General features: G+C 37.6%; 1 long non-coding RNA gene across 1 annotated transcript in view; it reads right to left on the bottom strand.

The window, feature by feature from the left end:
• Positions 1-10,862: 10,862 nt before the first annotated feature.
• LOC123583499 overlaps positions 10,863-26,671 on the bottom strand; it is a 38,378-nt gene continuing 22,569 nt past the window's right edge. Inside the window, exon 3 of the long non-coding RNA XR_006704908.1 lies at positions 10,863-12,997. This is a non-coding gene — a long non-coding RNA (uncharacterized LOC123583499). The remainder of the gene's footprint in view (positions 12,998-26,671) is intronic.

Genomic DNA, 26,671 nt, shown 5'->3' with positions numbered 1-26,671 from the left:
GTGTGCTGTTTTTCCTCATTTTCCCAGGGGGTACCTTTCTGGCTTCTCTGTCAAACCTTTCTCACGTAGATTTTCAGCATTGTTTGGTAATGGTGTGTAGGTGAATCAATAAGGGATAGAAAAATAAGAAGTGATAACGCTGAAACAAAAAGTGGGTGCAGCAGAGGCTAAAGGTAGGTAAGTATACACTGAATAAGTGTATATTCAGAGCCACTGTGGCCCTCTGGTCCTTGGAAAATCCTGAGCAGATCCTATTTACAACAGGGCCAGAGAATATTTGCTTTTCTGAGCAAGCAGTCTAAGGCTATGGACTATTCATACTGTAGTTAGTTGAGTTATTTTAAGCAAATGTTTTACCTTTCTCCATGCACTCTGCACTTGTCATTTGTCAAATGGGGGTAATGTCTACCTTAGTGCACTGTTTTGAAGAATGCAATTAGCTAATGGATTTGAAAGTACTGTAGCAAGTTAAAAATGTTCTACAAAGGCAAGGCATTTAACACATTCTTCAAGAGTCTGTGCTGTTCTAATTTGATGATGGGAGGAGAGTCTCCTTGGGCACCCTGCTGGGCCCAGATCAGTGGCAATTTCCCGGACTCCCACATCACTCTGTGTAGTTGGCCAGGTAATAGAAAATAACATATGCCTCAAACCAGGGCCTGGGACCCTAAGACTATAGGCAAGTTTACGTCTTCTATTTTGTTTTTTCTTGATTTCAGAGCATCTGCTGATATGATTCTTATTCTTGAAAAATATGGGGGAGGGGGGAAAGGATATCATATGATTAAGTAGAAGGTCATCCTTTACCTTGAACCAACTCTTCGTATGTTTCTTCCCTTTTACCACCGTCTTTTGACATGTTATTACTTCCATATAATTAGACCTATAAAAATGATCATTGACTAGGATGGAATGCCCAGGTTCAATAATCACAAAGTATTTCTTAAGATACTTTTAGTAGGAAGTTACAAAAACTAAATCAAATGAAACCAAAACCAAACAATGACAACAACAACAACAAACCACAAACAAACAAAAAGAAAAACCCCTGACTCAAGCATGTTATTGTGTGATCAGTAGCTCACCAATGTCACTGAGGACCCAAGTCTCTTTTATTGCCCTGCTCTGCTGTCCTCACTGCTGGCTTCCTGAGGAGGCTGGTGTCAAAGAAAAGCAGCACTAGACAGTAGTTAAAGCAGATTTGAATCAGGAACTATTGCAATAGAGGAAAAGAGACCTCAGTGTAGAACTGGGCTCAATTTTGAATATAATAAGGAAAAGTGAGCCAAGGAGCAGGGTTGGTGGGCAGGAGTTGGTAAAAAATTACTAAGAAGTGAGAATAATTCTTGCTAACTGGCCTAACAGGTTTCTTGCTGAAGGTAGGGTAAGGTGATCAGATATTACCTAGGAGATAAGAAATTTGGCCAGATTATCGAGGGTGATGAGTTATGGAGTATGGGGGATTCAGGTGAAACCAATTTAGTAGAATTCTTGCTGAAACTGGTCTCTGCAAGTATGGAGATGGAAGGCCAAAGTTGGGCCTGGTCCAGTAGAGGGCTCAGAAGAGCCTGACTAATGTTTGGTCAGGGAAGGAATCTTTGTTACTGGTGCCCCTTATATTCACAGGATGGCTTCAACAACTCCAACATTCCTATCCAGAACTGGTAGCCTTCAGGGGAACTTAAGAAAGTGTCTCTTTCTTGAGAGTCTTTTTTAAGTGTGAGGAATGTTCTCCTGGAAGTTCCCATCCCACTTCTTTCATATCTCAACAGTTGGATTGAATCTTTTGCCTATTCCAAATTAATAACCAAAATGAGAAATGTATTACCACGATTGACTTGGACACAAAATCATGCTAAGTCAACCAGTAGAACTACCAGGAGAAGCATGCTTGTTTTCTAGCTTTGAATTAGAAATCCTATAACCTTTCTATACTGAATTCAAAATTCTCTTTTGATTACTAGGTTTAGTGAAACTCTACAATGACATACTTGATAATAATACGATTTAGGTATAACACATTGGCAATTGGCTCCTGTTCTCCTCAGAACCCCCACTCTCAAGTTGAATGGGCTAAATTCTTATCTTCTGGGGAGGGAGGAGGGATGCAAAGTGTAGAGAAGGGCAAGATTGAGTGGAGATACCCAGGTATTTTTGGAAAATGGAGATAATAGTCCTTACATTCTCATTATTCTTTCTACTCAATCTCTTTACAGCAGGCTGATGAAATGGGTACCAAACAATCAGGGTATTCTGGAATTACTGCCACTCAGTTGTCAATTCTAGCTGGCCATAGAATTCAAAATGGTCTCTACTGAAATTTCAAGTGGAGTAGAAAATGACAGCGAGTTGGTGACAGGCTACAAGTACAAGCAGGGTGGATTTAGAAGACACAGCCAGTTTTCTATGAACTTCTGATTGGCTAGACAGGGTGTAGCCACTCCTTGCCATTGCAATGATCTCACAATAATGCAAAATGCATTAGGTTTCACTTATTACAAGTTTTATTGCATTTGGTTTCTAGTCATCATATTGGTAGTGTGGTGTAGTGGAAAGAAGACTGACTGCTAAAGCATAGTTTTTCCTCTAACTTGGGGACATTATTGACTCTTCCTATATATAAGAAATTCTGAACCAGGTGAGAAAGAAAGTAGTAGGATAGAAGAAAGAGAACAAAGAACTGGGCACAAAGTATAGAGGCTATAGGACGTTGCTCCAGGGAGATTATCACAGAGAAAAAAGACTTTATTTTAGACATTCTTTCCAAATAATCATAATTAGTAAGAAAGAAAGCTTAATCGACCATGTCTAAGATTTTATTTTACTTTTTTAAATGCTTATTTTTGAGAGAGGGAGAGAGAGAGAGAGAGAGAGAGAGAGCATGAGCAGGGGAGGGGCAGAGAGAGAGAGGGAGGCAGAGAATCTAAAGCAGGCTCTGAGCTGTCAGTGAAGAACCTGATGCTGGGCCACGAACCATGAGATCATGACCTGAGCTGATGTCGGACACTTAACGGACTGAACCACCCTGGCTCCCCAACCATGGCTAAAATTTTAAAACAAGAAGAATTTCTACCAAAGATAAAAAGCTGTTTAGGTATGGACATGAATAAATTAGCTTGTATAAGCAGTTAAATAGAAAAGAAACTTGGTAATAAAGTGCCATCTTTGGTTGATTTATAGCCAAATGTTCTCAATTTTCTCCATATTTATTTTCAATCTTGATGAAATATGTGATTTTTACACTGTTGCAGAATAAATAGAACAGAACTTATGGTACATAATTTATGTAGCTGATTTCATATGTGTGTGTATTTTTTAGAGTTTTAAAAATAATTCTTCTAAAAATAACTTCATTGAGGTATAATTTATGGCATAAAATTCACCTATCGTAAATGTACAATTCAATAATTCTTAGCAAATTTACAGAAATCAGAGTAAAATTTACTGTGACTCAGTTTGAGAATATTTTTCTCACCCACTAAAAGATTCTTCAATGTTATTTGCAGTCAGTCCCTCCCCTCCTTCCCAGCCTTAGGCAGTCATTTATCTGTTCTCTGTAAATTTGCCTTTTCTGGAAATTTCATATGAATAAACCATATAATATGTTTGGCTTCTTTCACTTAGCATAGTGTATTGGGTGTTCATCCAAGTTGTAGTATGTGTCAGGAGTTCATCCTTCTTTATTGCTCAGTAGTATTTCATTATATACCTAGCACATTTGGTTTTACCATTTACCAATTAATGAACATTTGTATTGTTTCCACTATTTGGTTATTATTGAATAATGCTGCTATGAACATTTGTATACAAGAGTTTGTGTAGACATGTGTTCATTCGTTTGGGCATATTCTAGTAGCGGCATTGCTAGGCCATATGGGAATTCTAGGCTTACCCTTTTAAGAAACTGCTAAACTGTTTTCCAAATGGCTATATACTATTTCACATTCTTACCACTAATGTATGAGTGTTCCAATTTTTCAATATCCTTGCCAAAATCTACTATTGTCACTTTTTTTTTGCTAAAAGTCATCCCATATTTTTTAAAGAATTTTTTAAGTTTTATTTTTATCTTTGAGAGAGGGTGAGAGAGAGAGAACAAGGAGTTAGGGAGGGGCAGAGAGAGAGAAGGGGACAGAGGATCTGAAGCAGGCTCTGTGCTGAAAGTGGAGAACCTGACTCGGGGCTTGAACTCATGAATTGTGAAATCATGACCTGAGATGAAGTCAGAAGCTTAACCAACTCAGCCACCCAGGCATCCTTGCTTAAAGTCATTTTAATGTGTAGATGTGGTATTTTACTATTGTTTTATTTTGTATTTCCCTAATGACTAATAACATTAAGAATGTTTTTATTTGCTTATTAACCATTTGTAATATTTTCTTTGGTAAAGTGTTTATTCAAATCTTTTGAGTACTTTTAATTGGGTTATTTTACTTCTTATTAAGTTGTAAAGATCTGTTATATATCTTTTCAGACATGTAATCTACACATACTTCCACCAATCTTGTCATTTTTCTTATTGGTAACTTTTGAAAGCCAGTTTTTAATTTTGATGAAGTCCAATTTGTCATTTTTTTCTCTTATATATCATGGCTTTTGATATCATATCAAGAAATCTTTCTCTAAGTTTTCTTTTTTGGTTTCTTCTGGAAGTTTTATAACTTTAGCTCTTACAATTATGTCTATGATCTGTTTTTATTTTCTCTTCTCTTCTCTTCTCTTCTCTTCTCTTCTCTTCTCTTCTCTTCTCTTCTCTTTTTTTTGGTAAGCTTTATGCCCAGCATGGGACTCAAACTCATGACCCAAGATCAGGAGTTGCATGCTCTACCGACTGGGCCAGCCAGGCATTCCTCTATGATTTGTTTTAAGTTAATTTTTGATTATGGTCTAAAATAAGGATCTAAATTAATTTTGTTGCAGATGTGTATCCATTTGTCCCAGCAACATGTGTTGTAAAAAACAAAACAAAACAAAAACCCATAATGTTCCCACTGACTAATTTGACCATAATAGTTGATAAACCCAATAATAGAGTTTATTTCTGGACTCTGAATTCTTTTTCATTGATTTATATATCTATCTTTACGCTAATCACATTGCCTTCATTATTATTGTTTTATGGTAAGTTTAAAAATTAGGTTTGTATAAGTTCTCCAAATTTGTTCTTTTAAAAAGGTGTTTTGGCTAGGGGCGCCTGGGTGGCTCAGTCGGTTAAGCGTCCAACTTTAGCTCAGGTCACGATCTTGTGCTCCGTGAGTTCGAGCCCCACGTTGGGCTCTGGGCTGATGGCTCAGAGCCTGGAGCCTGCTTCTGATTCTGTGTCTCCCTCTCTCTCTGCCTCTCCCCTGTTCATGCTCTGTCTCTCTCTGTCTCAAAAATAAATAAACGTTAAAAAACAATTAAAAAAGAAAAAAATAAAAAGGTGTTTTGGCTATTCTAGGTCCTTTGCATTTTCATATAAATTTTAGGATCAGGCTATTTCTTCAAAATGACTTCTGGGATTCTGACTGGGAATTCATTGAATCTATAGACCAATTTGCGAAAAATTACCACCTTAACAGCCCACGAACATGAAATATGACTTCATTTATTTAGATCTTTAATTTCTCTCATAATGTTTTATAATTTTCAGAGCATAAGCCTTCCAGTTCTTTTGTTAAACTTATTCCTTAGTGTTTATTTTTATCGATTTTATTGAGAATGAAATTATTTCTTAACTTCCTTTTTGGATTTTTTTTCTAAGAAAACAATCAGAAGTAAAGTAGTTAATTTTTGTATATTGATCTTATATCTTGTGACCTTGTTAAATTTATATATTATTAGTTCTGATAATCTTCCTCTCCTGTCCTCTCCTGTCCTCTCCTCTTCTCTCTCTCCCTGTTCCCTGTTCCCTCCCTTTCTTTCTTTTTTTCTTTCTTTCTTTTCTTTCTTTCTTTCTTTCTTTCTTTCTTTCTTATACCTTAACATCATATTATCTGTGAATAAAGATGGTTTTACTTCATTCTTTTCTATCCATAGTCCTTCAATTGCTTTTTCTTGCCTGATTGTACTGGATACAACCTATTGTATAATGTTGAATAGAGGTGATAAGAGTTAATATCTTGCCTAGTTCTTGATCTTGGGGGAAAAGCATTGTCTTTTTTTTTTTTTAATGTTTATTTAATTTTGAGAGAGAGGGAGAGAGAGAGCACGATTGGGCAAGGGACAGAGAGAGAGGGAGACGCAGAATCTGAAGCAGGCTCCAGGCTCTGAGCTGACAGCACATAGCCTGACATGGGGCTCAAACTCACAGACTGTGAGATCATGACCTGAGCTGAAGTTCAACACTTAACTGACTGAGCCACCCAGGTACCTCAATGGTCTTTTACCATTAAATATGATGTTAGCTGTAAGTTTCTCATAGATACATTTTGCCAACATGATTCAGTTCCTTTCTATTCCTAACTTGAGAATTTAAAAAAAAAATTTTTTTTTCAACGTTTATTTATTTTTGGGACAGAGAGAGACAGAGCATGAATGGGGGAGGGGCAGAGAGAGAGCGAGACACAGAATCGGAAACAGGCTCCAGGCTCTGAGCCATCAGCCCAGAGCCTGATGCGGGGCTCGAACTCACGGACCGCGAGATTGTGACCTGGCTGAAGTCGGACGCTTAACCGACTGCGCCACCCAGGTGCCCCTAACTTGAGAGTTTTTATTGTAAATGGTTGTTGGGTTGTCAGACACTCTTCTGGTACCTATTGAGACAATCATGTGTGTTTTTTCCTTTATTTTATTATATATCCATTAATTGATTTCTGGATATTAAACCAACCTTGCATTCCTGGGACAAATCTCATTTGGTCCTGGTGTGTAATCTTTTTTATATGTTGCTGGATTTGGTTTGCTAATATCTTGGTAATGATTTGTGCATCAGTGTTCGTGAGGGGTATTAGTCTGTAGTTTCTTTCTTTAGATGTCAGTGAAACTCCTTTTTTACCACTAGCCCTGCCCTGGTAGAACTGCATCACTGGTAGAATTGGGAATGGTGGAGAAGATACAAGAAGCCTTAGGTAAGAACACAAGTCTTCCATGATTCTTATAAAGTTCAGTATTTTCTTTTTTCTGAATATGTACTAATCTTTTGTTTGGTCAATTTCCAGAGCCTTGAAATGATTGTTTCTGATAATGTTGTCCAGTTGAATAGTTGTTCTTGGGGAGAGGATTTATTGCCCTCTTCTCTACTCTGTAGCTGGAGTTCCATTACACGTTTTAGATGGGTTTGCCATGTTTTGAAAACTGATGGATATGTGTATATGAGACTGTAATAAGGAGTTAATGAGACAAGTGCCTCTGATTTTCTGACAATGTTATTGAGGAATATGTAATCACAGCAACTTCTGAAGTCCTTATTGCATTGGGTAAGAGGGCTTTTATGTCTCATTCTTTTTTTTTTATCAGTTGCTTCAATTTTAAAACTTATTCCTTGAACATATTCCTGGAAACTTAAGATATAAAACCCTTCTCATGAGCACTAAAAATTTTCACAAGGATTAAAAAAAATCACTTCAAGATCTTGCCTCTAAGATTAGCTAGACTTTGGGTTTATAGGTATCCTTTCCCTGTGACCAAAATCAATGGATGAGATGAATGCTTTGTTGGGAGGAACATTTTTCCTCTACCATCTTAGGTCTTAGTGTTTAGGGCCTCTGAATTAACTGACAAAAGACAATTAACTAGAGAAAAGTTTATTAAACATGCAGAAGAAAGTAGCTTGCTGAATAGTTAGGATTAAATGTTTATATGCCAGCTTAATGGAGGGGTGTGTGTGTGAAGAAAGTAGGGGTTCAAATGCTGGAAGGTTCTGAAGATGCTTGTTTACACAATTTTTTTTTTTTTGGAATTTCTTGGTGCCCAAGGTCAGGTTTCTCTCTGCCTGGAGACCTCCTAGAGATGGGGAGGCAGTTTGTGGTAGTTGACTCTTGTAAAGCTCTACAAAGCTTTTTTTTTCTTTTCCTTTCTTCTCTTCTCTTCTCTTTTCTTCTTTCTTTCTTTCTTTCTTTCTTTCTTTCTTTCTTTTTTTTAAATCAGATAAGATGTTTCCTTTTTCATGAGCTATAGTTCCAAAGTTTTCACTTTGATATCATTTTGGTAGGTTTTTGGTCCCTTCAACCTACTTATTGGTTTTACACAGTTGTTGTTTTTAACAAATAAGAAATAGCAATTAGCAGAATCCTAACAGTGGCTAATGTGGAAATAAAGATTAGGGAAACATACATTTGACTTTGGAACCTACCTAGGATGGGTTTTTGATATAATTTACTATAGTTTTTTTCAATTCTATTTGATTATACCTCCTTAAGTACCCTGGAACTCTTCAGAGGTTATGATGAGGAGTTTGGCTTTTATTTAATGACACTACAGAATCAAATGTTTTTATCAACGAAGTGGCATGATAAGAGTTATCCTTTAGAAAGTTAATTCTTCTTTTTTTATGTTTATTTATTCTTGAGAGAGAGAGAGACAGAGTGTGAGTGGGGGAGGGTCAGAGAGAGGGAGGAGGCACAGAATCCCAAGCATGCTCCAGGCTCTGAGCTGTCAGCACAGAGCCTGATGCAGGGCTTGAACTAAAGAACTGTGAGATCACAACCTGACCCAAAGTCGGAGGCTAACCAACTGAGCCACCCAGGCACCTGGAAAGGTAATTCTTAAGAGTAATAATGTGTGAGAGGGCACAGAATAGGAAAGTTGGAGATTAGAAGGCCAATTAAAAGTTATCAGCAATAATCCAGGTCAGATGGTTCTTGAATTTTAGCACACATCAGAATGACCTAGAGGTCTTGTTAAAAAACAAATTGCTGGCCTCACTACCAGAGTTTCAGATTAAATAGATCTGGGGTGGGGCCTGAGAGTTTTTATTTCTAACAAGTTTCAGGTGATTCTGATGCTGTCCGTTCACTTTGAGGACCAACTGGTCCAGACAAAGGAAATAAATGCTTGAACTAGACTGCTGGTTATAGGCTCAAAAGATATCAGAATGGGAGAATCTGCATGCTCCAGTAATTAATAGGATACGGAGAATGAAGGTGGTAGTTCAAGATGATGGAATTCAGACTTGGATGTTTGGTGGTTCTCTTAATGGAAGTAGCTGTAGAAGATAATTTGGAGAGGTAGGTTGATGATGAACTTGTTTTGGACATAACTGAATTTGAGATGCTAGAAAGACACTTAGGTGGAGTCTCAGTAAACATTTGGAAATATGGCTTCTTATCTGTGAGAGATTGGGGTCATAAATGGAAATCTTGAAGCTTTCACATTAGAAGTGAACTTGAGGCTGAGGGATTGGTTGAGGCTATCATGGGACTCAAACCCTCAAGCCAAGAACAGAATTGTGGAGATTCTTATCTTCTGGAGGTGGGAGAAATAGGAAACAGGGGTGGCCTGGAGAGTGCAGCGTTACAGTGTGGGAACAAAGAAGAAAGTGTCAACAACAAGCCACCAGGATCCAATTCTTCAAAAGAAGAGGCGTGTCTTCCAGTGTCATTAGATTCTGTTACGAGGAGATAATGGGTGACCTTTAAAGGAGAAATTTCAGCAAAGTGGGAGGGCAAAGGCAAGGTTATAAAAGTTTAGGGAGTGAGTAGATGGTTATAAAGTGAAGATCATTAGTGGCACCTTGGGTGGCTCAGTCGGTTGAGCGTCCAGCTTCGACTCTGGTCGTGAACTTGGGGTCCCTGGGTTTGGGCCTGCATTGGGCTCTGTGCTGACGGCTCAGAGCTTGGAGCCTGCTTTGGATCCTGTGTTTCCCCCTCTCTCTGTTCCTCCCCTACTTGCACTCTGTCTCTCTCTCTCTCAAAAATAAATAAAGACTAAAAAAAAAAAAAAATTAAAAAGAAAAACAAAGTGAATATCATTAGATCTTTATAACCAAATATGAAGTTGAAACTAATGGGAATTCAAAACAAAACAAAAAAAGCAATCCTGAAAACTCAATAGGACTTCAAATATGCCACTCCTGGACAATGAAAACTAACTCCATATTTCTAGGGAGTTTGGAAAAGCTGATATTTGGAAGTTTGGTGAAGCCAGAGAAGACTTGTGATTAGCAGCAAGGTGAGGACCAACAAATGGTAAGGAAGAAATGGAGCAGTGGTTTAGTAAATACAAATTCCATTGCATGCACAGAAGTAAGAAAGGTGGGCGGAAAAAAAAGAAAAGTGGGGAAAGAAAAGGGACCAAAATGTGTCACTGAAGGGTGTGTATGTATTGTATCGTATTATTTTTAAGTTTATTTATTTATTTTGAGAGGGAGAGAGAAAGAGTGCAAGCAGGGGAGGGGCAGAGAGAGAAGGGGATAGAGAGAGAGAGAGAGAGAGAGAGAGAGAGAGAGAGAGAATCCCAAGCAGACTCTGTGTTGTCAGTATAGAGTCCAACGCAGGGCTCCATCTCACTAACGGTGAGATCATGACCTGCGATAAAACCAACTAAGCCACCCAGGTGCCCTGAAGGGTGTGAATTTTTAAGGAAGTTTTAGCAGGGACATTATTGTCCTATCTGGTTACTTAATCACCTGGTAATAAAAAAGATGGAATTTTCATATTGCCAGAATTTACTCATATATGTATCTGATTCTTTTTTTTTATAATTTAAATTTTTTTTAACATTATTTTTGAGAGACAGAGAGAGAGAGAGAGAGAGACAGAGAGAGCAGGGGAGGGTCAGAGAGAGAGGGAGACACAGAATCCGAAGCAGGCTCCAGGCTCCTAGCTGTTAGCATATAGCCCAGAGTGGGGCTCGAACTCAGGGACGATGAGATCATGACGTGAGATCATGACCTCAGTCGAAGTCAGAAGCTTAACCGACTGAGCCACCCCAGGTGCCCCTGCATCTGATTCTTTCTTAATCACACCTGCCAAACTTAAATAGCCAGCTATTTTTACCACCAAAATGGGTTTATTTGGGAATAGCAGAGGAATTGCGATTCAGGATGCACAAAGTATGGCAAACTGAGGCAAGTCTGGAGGTTAACGTAGAGGAAGTCTACTTTATAGAGAAAAGGAGGAAGTTGGGAAGGGCTACTTTGAATGAAGTTCATTGGAGGATATAAACAAGAGTTCAGGGTGGTAACTGTTTCCTGTTGGTTGAGTTGTGGTATTTTCTTACTGGCCGTGTTTATTGCTGGGCAAGGAGAAAGTCTTTCTCCTGCTGGGGTAGTAAAGTCAGCCTCTTCTTGTGGGGGTCTGCAATTGACCTTGAGTGATAGTGGTGCAAGCTTCCACTGCTGTCCTCTGGATTCCATTTTAAATGAGTTTTTATTTATTCAGTTTCACAGGCCAAAAATTAATAGCACTTTCTCTCATCTTCGAGTGTAGTTCACAGGAGTCTAAAGTGTGCAACTGAAATATTTTATTTTCTTAGTACCGTAAGTGTAGTGATATGATGCCCCTTTGCAAATGCCACTGCTATTTTTATCGAAAATACTCTGGGTTTGGGACTAATGAGAATGGTGGGGATCACTCATGTAACTCAGTGAAAAAGGAGTGCAGACACAGATGTATACATAAAGTTCTTTCGTCACCATTTGTACTCCCTTTCCCTCTTTTAGGTTATTTGAATAAGTAGTTAGAAACATATGTGATTTCGCACCAGACCTTGTGATTCTTTTTTCTTTTTTTTCCAGGCACAGAGAAATTTTTTTTAGCCGAACTGTTTGCTTAGTGTACATTAAAGAACTGATGTTCACAGTATAGCTGATAGCTAGTGGAAATGAAATAATCTGTATTGACACATTTGGAAGTTTCACATCTTTTTCCACTTAACATGCTAACGTGATAATTGCCAGACTGATGATTTTTCCAGTGACACATCTCCCTTTGTCAATATTTAGACCTGTGTATAGAAAGCTTATTTAACACACCTGGCTAATTTTCACTTCATTTAAAAATAAATGGAACATGTTTAGCTCGCAGGGTTAGAACAAAAAAAGAAAGAGGTTTCATAAATAATCTCAAAACATGTTTTTGACAATAAGAAAAAATATATAAGAAGTAATTTTCTTTATTAATGGTATTTGATCAGATTTAAAAATCTTAACTGGATTATGTATTAAGATAATTTTATGGATTTTGAGAATTTTTTTTTTTCCCTTAAAGAAAGTTTTTTGGAAACTCAAAAAACTCACTTGGAATATTCAAATGGGATACTCTGATTGGGATTTTGCAACTTTGAAAGGCCATTCCAGAGTGTGGTCAATTTGTTATTGTTTTGTAATCTCCACTTGTAATCAATCACTGGTGCATCACCATGTCTACCAGGCAGAAGAATCTTGGTCTTGATTTAGTGTTTCGGATGATTACAACTTATTGTAGGGTAGCTTTCCTGGGATATGCTCAAAGTGACCCATCTTCTCTAAGACTCCTGGTGAATCACTTAAAAAGAAAAAGGCATAAAAGCGACCCAACTCAAAGTACATTGTTTCTGACTGGGTGGGTGGTCCATGTTTTACTCATTTTTCCTTTGATTTGGAAAGCAGGTGTTTCAGTTTAGCATATGAATCCCTTTGGTAGCCACTTCTGATATCCCCCAGGTCTCTGTGAGGCTGATAAAGTGGAGGGTGCTAAGGACAGGAAATGCTTATTTCAAAAAGCTGGGGTGAATGGAAATCCTAACCTGCTTTCTGATTGGTTTCTCATTGGCATGCTTTTGAGGGTTTTGATGTTCTTCTCACTCCTTCTTCCCTTTTCATAAAACATAATTGCTGTTTAAAATGTTAGCCTGGCTTTCTTTTGAAAGTAGAATTGAACTGACAGTAACTGGGTTAACTGTATTGCTAGATTTTTCTGGTTTCCAAAGAATGCTTCAAAAGTGTGGAAATAAAGCTCTTTTTCTTTTTCTTTTTTATGGCTAACAACTTCCCAGCCTTCTAATTTGCTGTCCTGTTACATTGGAGTTCATTATCTTTGTATTACAGTTTAGTCATTCTGTTTGAGTTTCCATCCTTTCATTCGTTCCTGAATTCTTGCTGAAAACGGCAATAAAAGTAACACAGCTGAGGCTTGCATACAAACTGAAGACATAATGAGAACAGTACTTTCATAGGAATTCTATCCTACATCACGGGTTTCATTTCAAACATTTAGAATGAAAGGCACGCTTTAAGTATAGTGAGATCTTTTTCCTTCTCTTACCTTCCCTCCTTCCAAATTCAATTATACAACATGGCACATAATTTTCAATTATACTACATGGCACATAATTTTTATCTTTACTTGCTTATAGAGTATACATGGTTATATAAAACCTCTAAAGATTTGGAGTAATAGCCCAAGAAATCATTGAATATGATGGGTTTTGTTGCATCAAAAAGCAGTATATTGCAACGCCAATGTTTTAAATTATAGAATAAAGTTGCAATTGCAGATCAGAGATGAATGGTTAGACTTGGATAGTCGTTCTGGAAAGTTAAGTAGAAAAATGACTATTAATTGGTATTTGCAAGCAGATGCAATAGCTAACTAAGGCTAGCCATAGAATGAAGACCATATAGTAAAATGTCACTACTTGTTTGATTCAGAATATCCCATGAGAAGAGATCCTTCAAAATAGTGCCCACCATTCTTTTTGTGACCTCATGGCAATGAAACCAGATAATCAAAAATAATGTATGCTTTAAAGTAATATTAATATTCCCCTTAACTATGTGGGATTACATTTTTAAAGAGAAATAGAAGTCCCTGGCATTTCTAATTAACAAGACCTGGTTTTATATTGCCTATTTTGGCAAAATAAGTTTGACAATAAAGCTATAAGCAGAGACTTTTAGAGAGTTGACTTTAAAAAAAAATTTTTTTTACATTTATTCATTTTTGAGAGACAGAGAGAGACAGAGCACAAGCGGGGGAGGGGCAGAGAGAGAGAGAGGTAGACACAGAATCAGAAGGAGGCTCCAGGTTCCGAGCTGTCAGCACAGAGCCTGACGCGGGGCTCCAACTCATAAGCTGTGAAATCATGACCTGAGCTGAAGTCAGATGCCCAACCGACTGAGCGACCTAGGCGCCCCTTAAGAGTTGACTTTTTTAAAGATTTTATTATTTTTATTTTTATTTATTTATTAAAAAAATTTTATGTTTGTTCATTTTCGAAAGACAGAGAGAGACAGAGCACAAGTAGTGGTGGGCGGAGAGAGAGGGGGGACACAGAATCTGAAGCATGCTCCAGGCTCTGAGCTGTCAGCACAGAGCCCAACGTGGGTCTCCAACTCACAAACTGCGAGATCTTGACCTGAGCCGAAGTCGGATGTTCAACTAAGCCACCTAGGTACCCCTTTATTATTTTTTTTAAAGTAATCTCTACACCCACTGTGGGGCTCAAACTCACAACCCTGAGATCAAGAATTGTGTGCCGCACCGAGTCAGCCATGTGCCTCTAGGGTTGATTTTTTTTTTTTTTTTTTGAGAGAAAGAGAGGGACAGAGAGAGCCAGAGAACGCATGTGTGTGTGTATTTGTGTGCAAGTCAGGGAGTGGCAAAAGGAGAGCGAGAGAGAGAGAAAATCTTAAGCAGGCTCCATGCCCAGAGCACAGGCTGATGGGGGGCTCAATCTCATCAACTGTGAGATCATGACCTGAGGCAAAATCAAGAGTCAGAAGCTTAGCCTACTGAGCCACATAAGGGTCCCAAGAGTTAATTTTTTTATTGGAACATCACAGGTCTGGTAATTAGAAAATGAAAATGAAATAAAAACAAGCATTTCTAGAAGTGGGTAGTAAGTAAAAAGAATGGCATAATTTGAATGAAATAAATTACATGTCATACATGGTGTTTTTCATACTGTTACAGAATATAATAAAGTTCTTTTTTTTTAAATTTTTTTAGAAACCGTCAATTTCTTCCAATTAGGCAGAACCATGTGGCAACCCAAATTATCATTACAAAGTTGTTTGGTGGGCAGCGTATCAAATAAACGGAATGAGGTTATTTAATATTTAATGACTGCAGGAAGATATCAGCAACCATCCTTCTTAGGGGAGGGTTAGTTTTTTCAAAGAAAAACAGAATACCTGAAGTCCTTTGAGTACTATTTCCTCTGTCCTGGAAAAAAGCTTAGAAAAGCCACGTTTGGATGTTTGATCTTTCATTCTAGCTACCCTCTTCACCAATCCAAATGTTCATTGTTTAGATGTTTAGGGTTGACCATTCTGATTCCTTCAGTTCATTTTACATGTGTAATTTTTGGCCCAGTTAGTTCATGCTCATTTTATAGTTTAATCTTTTAATCCTGTAACTAAAAATTATAGTATCACCAGAGGACCTTTAAATGCCCATTTCTGGATCTCTAAGAGATATCTTTCAGTGGGCCAGGGGTAGCGTCTAAGACAGGTAACCCTGTCACAGAGATACTAGAATAACCCTTCAAAAACCATTGTTAAAGAGTATTTTCATATTTAATTTTTGAATACGTAATCTATTTATATGGCTCAAAAATAATGATTCCAACTCCACATTTGTGTTATTTTCCACCCCTCAAAGGGTAACCTTTGTCCATCATGAAGTAGACACCAAAATAGGATTAGATATGCAGGTCTGATATCTGGAAGGAGAGAGAAGGAAAGAGAATTGGGATTTCAGAGTGTAACGCAGTTCCATGAAAGACAAGCAAGGCTGATGGGGAGTTTCTTGTACCAGGGACCCTCTGACTTGCTGGAATGGGTTTGCTTGGACATTGTCTGGGAAGTTGGCCTTGGCACAAACACGGTGGTAGAGCCAGAGGGCCCACAGCTAAGGCCATATGTCAGGTATGCTCCCTGCAGCAGCAGGTCTGAGTGATGAACTTATTGGCTGCTACACATTGTTATTAGTTTCTTGTGAATGGTTTCCAAGTATTTTTTTTTTTTTTTGCACATATAAGGAAAGTTCTATTTTTCCATTTTTTTTAACACAGAAGTTAGGATTTTAAACTCTTTTGTGCATTTTTCCACTTGGGTTTTTCATTTAAATGTTGGAGATCTTTCCACAGCAGTACATTCAGAGTACTCTAATTCTTCTTTTACAGTTGCCAAATGTTCTACAGTATGGCTGTACCATGGGTTTTAATTTTTTATTTTAACCAGTCATCCCTGATGGATATTTAAGTTGTTTCCATTCTAAATAATGTTGTGGGGACTAAACTTGTACAGACATCATTTTGCACATTTGTGTATGCAAATGTACATATATGTACATATATGCACATATACAAATATGAAAAATGAAAAAATGCAAATTTATCTGTAGGATAAACTCTAGAAAGGAACTGCTGGGTCAAGGATATATATAAGTAATTGTGACAGGTGTTGTCAAATTGTTCTCCATAGAGACTAGAGCCCATAAATAGAGTTATACCTATTTATATTCCTGATGTATAGAGTTCCTGTTTCTCCATAGCATTGCCAATTGAACGTATTTTCAAATGTCTGAATTTTTGCCAATATAAGTGAAAAATTGAATCTCAGTGTAGTTTTATTTTGCATTTGTCATCTTATAAAGAATAGTTTTGAAGATAGGTATTTAAGAGCCATTTGTATTTCCTTTTCTGTGATCTGGCTGTTCTTATACTTTGTTTTTCTATTGAATTATCTTTTTCTTACTGTCTTTCTTATTTTTCTTATTCTTTTTCTTTATGTGACTTAAAAAATATATATATGATTAGTCCATTATCTGTGATATGAGATGTGAATGCTTTTTCAAGTTTCTTGGTTATATTTCTACTTTGTGTATATAATGTTTTACATGTGGGAGGAAAATACATATATACATAGTATATACATATTTAAAGAGTTCTAAATTTAGCATATATTTTGGGGAGGGACTTCAGGATTTTTAGTAATAGTTAGAAAGGCCTTCCCTACTTCAAGTATATAAAGGAATTCTCCCAGATTTTTATCTGATACATATGTGATTTCATTTTTTACAGTGAAATCTTAAAGCCATTTGGTCTAAAAGTGTGAGGTATGAATACAGCATAGTATTCTCTCCAGATTTATCCCAACTCATTTAATGAGCTATCTTTAATCCAAAGATTTAAGGTGTCACCCTGTTATATTTCAAATTATGCTAAATTCCCTTATGTATCTGGGTCTCTTTCTGTTAGTTACATTGTTATATCTATTTATTCTTTTAGATTATTGAGACTTTATAATATTTTTTAATATTTGGTAAGACTAATCCTCATAGCTCTTCCCTTTTATTGGTTTCCTGACTATTCTTATTTATTTTTTCCAAATGAACTTAGATTTCAAAGATCAAACAAACAGCAAATAACAAAAACAAGAAAAAACTTGATGGCACTTTGTTAAGATTCTGATAAATTTATACATTAACTTATGAAAAAGAAAAACTTACGAAGAATGACAACTTAAACACATTGAATGGTTGTGTAAATGAACATAATATAGTTTTCTTTTATGTTCTTGCCAATAATCTTATCTGTCTCTTTTACAAACTCTTGAGACATTTCATTGTAGTTCCCAAATACTAAAAGTGATAACTGATCATTGACATGTTAAAATATAATTTTCAAAAAGGCTAAATCATGACTCTTATGGATATGTAGAATGAAAACAGGTCAAAGAGGGGGCACCTGGGTGGCTCAGTTGGCTAAGCATCTGGCTTCAGCTCAGGTCATGATCTCACAGTTTGTGGGTTTGAGCCCTGCGTCGGGTTCTGTGCTGACAGCTCAGAACCTAGATCCTACTTCTGATTCTGTGTATCCCCCTCTCTCTCATTCTCTCTTCCCCTCTCTCTCAAAAATAAATAAACATTTAAAAAAATTTAAAAAAAATGTCAAAGATTTCATTCATCTTGGGGTACCTGGCTGGCTCAGTTGGTACAGCATGTGACTCTTGATCTTGGGGTTGTGAGTTCAAGCCCCACGCTGGGTGCAGGGATTACTTAAAAAAATAAAATTTGTTTTTTACTTTATCTCATAAGTTAATAAGGAAACCAGTTAGATGTTACATTAGAACAAAGAGCTTTGAGAAGCTAGGTACCTATAGGAAATTTAACTGATTGCCAGATTAGATACAAAATTAGTTAATGTCCAGTAGGATCACAAACCTTGAGGTCATCTGTTTCATTGGACAGAAGTTTATTTGCATATTTATGGAACAAAACACCTACATGTTAACCTCTGCCCCTACAGAGGTAGAAAATAACCCACAGTATAAAGCCGAGCCTAGCTTTGCACTTAAAGAATACCCATCTCCTTAGGCTATTTCCAAGTTTTATACATTTTTTTTTCCTGACAAACACATCATTAAATAAAATTTTTGGAATTTTTAAATTAAAAATTCATTTGGTTGCCTTTGTTATTATTGTTGTTGTTGTTGTTGTTTGTAGTCAGCATGGGTAGTCCCTTCTCTTGGAGGATTTGTTTTTTCTTACAGTGAAATCCTAGTGATATTTCTGGATAAACAAGTTAAAAAAGATATTGCCTCAATTCAACAAATATTTATTATGTTGGGCACTGTTCTGGGTTTTGGATACAACATTGAACAAGACAGAGAAAGCTCTCTGTCTTCATGGGCCTTCTTATTTATATGGGTAAGATGGAAAATAGCAATAAACATAAATAATTAAAAGGCACAGTATTTAAGAGGTGATTAAAATAAAAACAGAGCAGGGTAAAGGGCATCAGAGGTGTGAGGAGAAGTGTTGTGAGTTGCAATCTTAAATAGATTGGTTAGGGTAGGTTTCATTAAGATGATGACATTTGAGCAAAGGCTTGAAGGAGATAAGGGAATCAGCCATTCCGGGGTAGGAGCATTTTTGGCAGAAGACACAGCAGTACCAAAGTTGAAATAAGAGTGTTTGCCAGGCCTGTTTGAGGAACATCAAAAAGACCAATGTGGTAAGAATGAAATTAGTCAGAGGAGGTCAGAGGCCATATCACTTAAAGCCTTGCAGTCCATATTGGAATATTGCATTTTATTTAGAGTGAAATGAGCAGATGAGTAACATGATCTGACATATTTGAAAGGATCCTTTGGCTGTAGTCGTGAAAACAGACTTAGAAGGGAATTCAAAAATGGCACAGGGAAACCAGTTGAAAAGCTGCTGATATAATCCAGGAAAGAGATTTTGGTTACTTGGACCATTGGGATAATAGAAAAGGTAAGAAAAAGTTGGATTTTGGATATTTTTTTGAAGATATTACCAATATGGTTTTCTGGCAGATTGGACGTGGTGGGGGGAAAGAAAGGAGTAAAATATGATTGACAGATTTTTGGTTTGGGCCACTGGAAGGATGGAGTTTCATCAAGTGGGATGGAGAAGGCTGTGGGTAGAACAGCTTTGGTGGAATAAAATCAGGAGGTCAGTTTTGGGAGCTGTTGTCTTTGAGATGGCTATTAGACTTCTAAGTAGAGATCTTAAGTAGGCATTTGGGTATATGAATCCTAAGTTTGGAGGTAAGGGCTGTGTTGAAGAAGTAAACTTGTGAGTCACTGGATGACAAAAAAGGATTTAAAGCCAAGATACTGGAAGAAAAATTATAGGTAGAGACTGAAGGATTGAGCCCTGGGGCCCTCCAACATGAAGAAGTTCCTTTCTTGAAAGGACTAAGCAACTTGTGTTGGGTGGTATCAGCTTAGATTTGATCTCAGTATCAATAGCAAAAAACATAGTTGGGATTTTTAAATGACCTATTTTTTTTAAAGTTTATTTTTTTGAGAGAGAGAGACAGAGAGTGCAAGTGGGAGAAGGGCAAAGAGAGAGGGAGAGAGAGAATCCCAACCAGGCTCCTTCCTGTCAAGTGGAGCCTGATATGAGGCTCGATCCCAGAAACCATGAGATCATGACCTGAGTTGAAATCAAGAGTTGGATGCTTAACCAAATGAGCCACCCAGGAGCCCCTAAACCCCCTACTATTGACTAAAAGTTAAACCAAACATTTGTTGAATCAAATCCTTCTGTAATCTCAATAAGTAAAATTCTAAATGAGCAATTAATACATGGTTCTTTAAAAATAAACAATATTTTAGCATTTGGTAATAAGCCAAAGAAGGTAATATCTCTTATAGAGAAACATATATTCTATTCTCGGTTTCATTTTACATCATATCAAACTTCTTAGGCTCATCAGAGAAATATATTTGATATGCATTATATACCTTGACCTTTGGAACTCATTGTGTAAATGTTACACAGGTTCACAGATGCAATTACAGCATTTTACTCTCTATGATATTTGATAGGCTTTGCAAAAAGAGCTGGTAGTTAACAAACACTCTATTATTTGTACCATATAATTATATGGAGGGCGTGAACTGTCCTTTTTTTTTTTTTTTTTTTTTTTTTTTTTTTTGTATGTGTGGTCTATATACAGCTCTCTGATTTGATCAGGTTGAATAGCATTTGAAAGAGAGCCAAGCATGTTCTGGAGATAGCAGGCCGCTCCTGAAAACAGCTTAGCAATTAACATGGGAATTTTTCTTCTTCTAAAAGATCACCATTTTCTGAAGCCCATCAAGACATAGTGTGGCAGTTCTGAAGGCCCCCTGCTCTCTTATGGGTTGGGTTAGGGTTTTCACACCCCAGTTTTACTTATTCCTTCTGTTTAGAAACATGACTTTCAAGTCTGAAAATTATCTTCTTTTGCTATCAACTGAAAACTTTGTATACCATAACTTTATTTTTTAGAGATCACAGCAACATGATTAAGACAAATCACAGAGATAAAAATGGGGGAGAAAGCATTTTTACTCCATATGAGTAAAATATATTCTATTCTACTTTGGAGTCTTCATCATAAATTTTATCATATTAAAATCCACAGTGCTGTTAGTAGTCAACTATTGTGCAGCCATACCTGTTCTGAGCATATACTGAATAAATTTTAGGGCTAAATTCCTTACTAGTTTGAACAATATAAGCTCAATTTCTATAGTTGTCTATCCCTTTACCCTGTGCTATGGATTGAATTGTGTGTCTCTCCAAATTCACATATGATTCCTTAACTCCCACTATGACTGTATTTGAAGATAGGACCTAGATGGAGGTAAATAAAGGCTAAATGAGGTCACAAGAGTGGACCCATAATCCTATATAACTGGTGTCCTTACAAGAAGAGGAAAACTCACCAGAGCTCTTTCTTTCCACAGAGAAGAGGCCATGTGAGGACACAGAGAGAAGGTGGCTATTTACAGGCCAGGAAGAGAAGCCTCACCAGAAACCAGCCCTGGTAGCAACCTGATCTTGGACTTCTAGACTCCAGAACTGTGAGAAAATAGATTTATGTTGTTTAAGCCACCCAGTCCATATATCTTATGGCAGCCTGAGCAGACTAATACACTCTGCTTCATTTTTCCTTGCAACACTTATAACCACATGATCTGTGAGTGATCATATATACATTAGAATGTAAGCTGGGACTTTTTTATTTGTGACTGTGCCATTGCCTGGAATGTAGTAGGTGTGCAACAAATATTTGTTGGATGAATGAATCAAATGTCTAGGGATAAGAGATCATAAGCAAAGAAACAAAACATCACATTTGTTAACATGGTATCTGATCAACATGATTACATTTACCATACAATTGATCTTCTCTTCTCCTCTCCCCTCCCTTCCCCATCCTTTTCTCCTATGTATCCTATTCTCTTCTTCTTCTTTTGTTTTTAGTTAAAAAAAGTTTTTTTTTTAAATGTTTATTTATTTTGAGAGAGAGAGAGTTCAAGCAGGGGAGAGAAGTGGAGAGAGGGGGAGAGAGAGAATCCCAAGCAGGCTCTGCGCTGCCAGCATGGGGCTCCATCTCACAAATGGTGAGATCATGACTGAGCCAAAATCAAGAGTTGGGCGCTTAATTGACTGAACCACCCAGGTATCCCTCTCCTGTTCTCGACTAATCTCATTTGTCCAATCAGATGGTGTGCCCTTTTAAGGCAGCTACCTTGTCTTTATTTGGGTTTCTCAAGAGTAGATTGTGAGACAAGGAGCGATACCTTGCAGAAAATACCTGTAGAGAAATAGGGAAGTGATTCAAGGAAGGAAAGGCAGCCAATAAAGGATGTGGTATTAAGCTAGCTACCTCTGTGGGCAACTGGAGCTAATCCTGTAGTGAAACTCTGGAAAAGGGTTTAAAACACATGTTGCAAATTACCCCATCTAAGGGGTAAGGTAGCTGGGTTAATTATTCATCAACTTTCAAGAGTCATTGGCTTGCCACTCTAGGCAACATGGTTTTTCTACAGTTCTAGGAAAAAACCTCAGGTACAGAGATGCTGATGCTGCCGGCCGCTAGAAGTCTTCTGATGAATTGGGAGGGTCTTAGGAATATGGGTAGGACCCTTGTGGTGTCTGATACAATCCTCATTCATTTGTCTGCAGACCAACTGCTAGTAGCACCCAAAAATGTATTGCCACAATATGAAACATCACATCTTTCTTGCCTTACTATTAGGGGGAATACAGTTCCCTTATTCATATCTGGTTGCAGAAAAATAGAACTTTATCCCTAAAAAGCAATGAAAATAGACCTAAAACTTTCCTGTCCCCAATTCATTTAAAACCACTTCATTTTTTATTTTCATACACACCTGCAAAATGTATCCCAATTATCTATAAATATTTATGGGATAGATGGAGTATGCTGATCTCGAAGTTAATGGTGATGGGATCAAACTTCTGGGTTCCATGGCCCTGGTTTGACCTCCCATTTAGGCATTGATGTTTTCTCTTAAGCTCAGTACTGGCATTTTTCCAACACTGGGTGTTATTCAATATGAGGTTTTACAAAAAACTCCACCTCCTCTTATTTATTTTTTCTTGGATAAAGCTTTTAAAAAATGTTAATCTATAGATCCTCCTCCTCCATAATTACACTTGCCAGAGGAGTAGGAGCCAAACAATTAAATTCTCCATAGGTGTTGGGTGTAATAATTCCTCGTGAATCAGAAGATTAAGCATGGAAACAACAAATGGAACAAGATGGTCTAAGCTCTGTTTTTCCTGTAGAACAGCAAATAGTTGCAAATCAAAAAGCGGTTCTCCTTAATTACCACTGTATGAGGCAGTGGGCTAAAAGCAGGCTCATTTGGTAATGTTTTCTGTGTGGCTACAGTATGTATACACAGTGTAGGCCTTTATACACTGTCTAATAGACAATATTATATACTAGGGTATTGCTGACATTCATTTTACGTGGAGATACAACTGGTATGCCCAGGACACTGGCCTCCAAGCTGTGTGTGCACAGAACTAAAGGAACAGTTTTACTTGCCCAAGCCAGGCAAGACTATTTATATGTAAACACTTTCTTCACAGCTTACAACATGCCCTGCTAGGTTAAGGTCCAGGATCAGGACAGGTTGCAGTCATAGCCTGTAACCTCAGGGAGGCATGCAAACTATAGTTTGTAGCAAGCTTTACCAAATTGATATGATTTCCTCTGTCTTTACCCTTGAGTCAGTTACCCTGCAGACCTGGAGGTCTTTGGGTCACGAACTCTGGTATCAGGAATTAAAGAACTGATGTAGGAAAACAGATAGAGCTGCAGTGTTCTGTCCCCTCTTTTTGCTCCCCAAATTAGACCTGCTTGTTTGCGGAAATTGGTCAAACAGTTTAATTAGTGTTTCATGTTTGTTATTTCTTTTAATCAAAGTTTCAAACCGAACAAGGCAAGAAGCCAGGCCAGTAATGAGTCTCTTTCACCAACTCTTAAGTTAAATACTTGCTGAGATTCCCATTCATTTCTCAGGGACATCTCATCGTTGATGTACTTTCACTTATCATCAGGGTTATTGGGCACTGCTTGTAAGTGCATACTAATTGGCAGTAGGTGATGTATATATTTATGTTAATTTATAGTTATATATAGGTACCATTAAAATATGCATTTTTTAAGGGAGAAGAGTTGAACGTTTTTCTGATGGAATTTGTGAGATCGCGAGGGGCATCGATGAGGAAAAATGATTCACAGTATCTACTGACTCATGTTTGAAAGCCCATAAATTAACCCTCTTACTTTTATAAAGTTCTTTTAAGACATAATAAGCAAGGATATGAAACAAATATTCTCTGAAAAAGTGCTCAAGTATCTAATTACTTGAGTTCCCATAACAAATTGAGAGGCTTAAGAGAAATGTCAAAGATCGGGTCAGCTTGGCAAATGGATTCATTTTGTTTCATCCAAAATATTGTCCTACTTTTAACTGCAAATGTGGATAACTTAGGCAGCGTTAAAGAAATTATGAAAATCCTAACTGCAAACAGTTTTCCTTTTAATTTTTTTTTTACATTTAGACTAACTGTAGTAATTATTTGAAAACCTTCTTGAATCCCACACTTAATAAAAGGAAATTATATGCAAACAATGAAAGAGAATTTCAAAGCAGTAAGTGAGGGTGATGCTGGTTTGCCTTTAGAGCCTAGTGAACTGGAGAAGAGTTCATTTCTGATCTTCCTACTTTCAGTATCACAACCTACTGAGGTTTTGGCAGCTCTACAAAGAACAGCAAAGGGAGCAAAGATGAGTTCCTGCGGAGGTACTCGAGAGGCAGGCTGTGAAGGAGGAAGGGTCACAGTCCACTGAGTGGCTTCAACAGCCATTTCAGCTTTGTAGCTATACTAGACACAATAGAATAGAGGATTAGAGAAACTAGAATTGGAGATCTTGCCACCATATCCCATCTCTGCATTTTGTTGGCTGTGTGACCTCACCTCTCTGAATCTCACTTTCCTCATCTGTATGAGGACAATACTACAACCTATGTCGTGTGATTGTTTGGAGGACTCAATGTGTCAATATATACAATGCAAAGCCCTTGTAATGGTGTCTGGCACGAATCACGGGCTATGTGCCCCTTATTATTATATGGGTTGTGACTTTTAAAATGTGAACTAATGAAAGTATCCAAACATACCCCTAGTTGGAGCTACTTTTTGGGAGTGAGTAGTGTCTATGGCTAAGTGTAATGATCTGTTAAGGGAAGGCTGGGCATTTGAACTCATCTTGGTGGGACTTGGGAGGGGCAGTAGTGTGTGGTTTCTGAGTCAGGAAGATCTGGGCTTGGAGAGAGGCTCTGCTACTAATGGGCTGTGTGACACTGGGACAAGTTACTTAAACTCTGTAAACATCTATTGTCTTCATGTGTAAAATGAAGATAATACTAAGGTCCACTTCAAAGATTCTTGTGAAGATTATATGAAATTAGGCATAAAAAGCATTTAACATTAGTACCTGGCATAGTCTAAGTGCCAGATAACGTAGAGCATTGTTTGTCACCCTCAGTACTATTGACATTTTGGGTCAGTTAATTCTTTGTTGAGGAGCCTATAGGTTGTTTAGTAATATCCCTAGCCTCTACTCACTAGATGCTAGTAGCATCCCCTGCTAATTGTCACAACCAAAATACCTCTAGACATTGCCATGTCTCCTGGAGGGCAGGAGGGAATTTGCCTGTGGTTGAGGGAGAGGAAGTGTATTAAGAAACAGGGATATCCAAATATGATTTTCTTCTTTGACAAAGCCAGCCTGCTGTCAATAAGAGAGGAAAAGGGAAGGGTGAACTCAAAGGAAGCACTTATTGTGTCCAGTTTGTCCTAAGTTCCTGGGGACTCTCTAGAGGTTGGTAGGTAAGGATGTTTTATATCTCTGCTCCTCTCACTAACTTTCTTAGTAATTGATGGGGGCCTCCTGGTTACCCTTCCCTTGGTCCTAGAGAACATCCCTCACTAGGGTAAGGCCTGCTGAATAAACCTATGCCTTTTATCTCCTCCAACAAAGCAAATTGCAGGAAGCAGGTAAGGAAATTGAAGCCATATCTTAAATTTTCAGGCTAATTTCATTTGGATTTGCTAACTCTTATTTTAAAAATTTTTTTATTTATTTTTTAACTTTCTATAATTTATTTATTTTTTATAATTTACATCTAAGTTAATTAGCATATGGTGCAACAATGATTTCAGGAGTAGATTCCTTAAGCCCCTTACCCATTTAGCCCATACCCCCTCCCACAACCCCTCCAGCAACCCTCTGTTTGTTCTCTATATTTAAGAGTTTCTTATGTTTTGTCCCCCTCCTTGTTTTTATATTATTTTTGCTTCCCTTCCCTTATGTTCTTCTGTTTTGTATCTTAAATTCCTCATATAGGGGCGCCTGGGTGGCGCAGTCGGTTAAGCGTCCGACTTCAGCCAGGTCACGATCTCACGGTCCTTGAGTTCGAGCCCCGCGTCAGGCTCTGGGCTGATGGCTCAGAGCCTGGAGCCTGTTTCCGATTCTGTGTCTCCCTCTCTCTCTCTGCCCCTCCCCCGTTCATGCTCTGTCTCTCTCTGTCCCAAAAATAAATAAACGTTGAAAAAAAAAAAATTCCTCATATGAATGAAGTCATATATTTGTCTTTCTCTGACTGACTAATTTCGCTTAGCATAATACCCTCTAGTTTCATCCACATAGTTGCAAATGGCAAGATTTTATTCTTTTTGATTGCCGAGTAATACTCCATTGTTATATACCACATCTTCTTTATCCATTCATCCACTGATGGACATTTTTGGGCTCTCTCCATACTTTGGCTATTGTTGATAGTGCTGCTATAAACATTGGGGTGCATGTGTCTCTTCAAAACAACATACCTGTGTCCCTTGGATAAATACCTAATAGTGCAATTGCTGGATTGTAGAGTAGTTCTCTTTTTAACTTTTTGAGGAACCTCCATACTCTT

The sequence above is a fragment of the Leopardus geoffroyi genome, chromosome B3 (genome assembly GCF_018350155.1).
Source record: "Leopardus geoffroyi isolate Oge1 chromosome B3, O.geoffroyi_Oge1_pat1.0, whole genome shotgun sequence".
Classification (NCBI taxonomy): domain Eukaryota; kingdom Metazoa; phylum Chordata; class Mammalia; order Carnivora; family Felidae; genus Leopardus; species Leopardus geoffroyi.
Note: the sequence above shows the minus strand (reverse complement) of the source record. Positions and strands in the feature narration are given on the sequence as shown.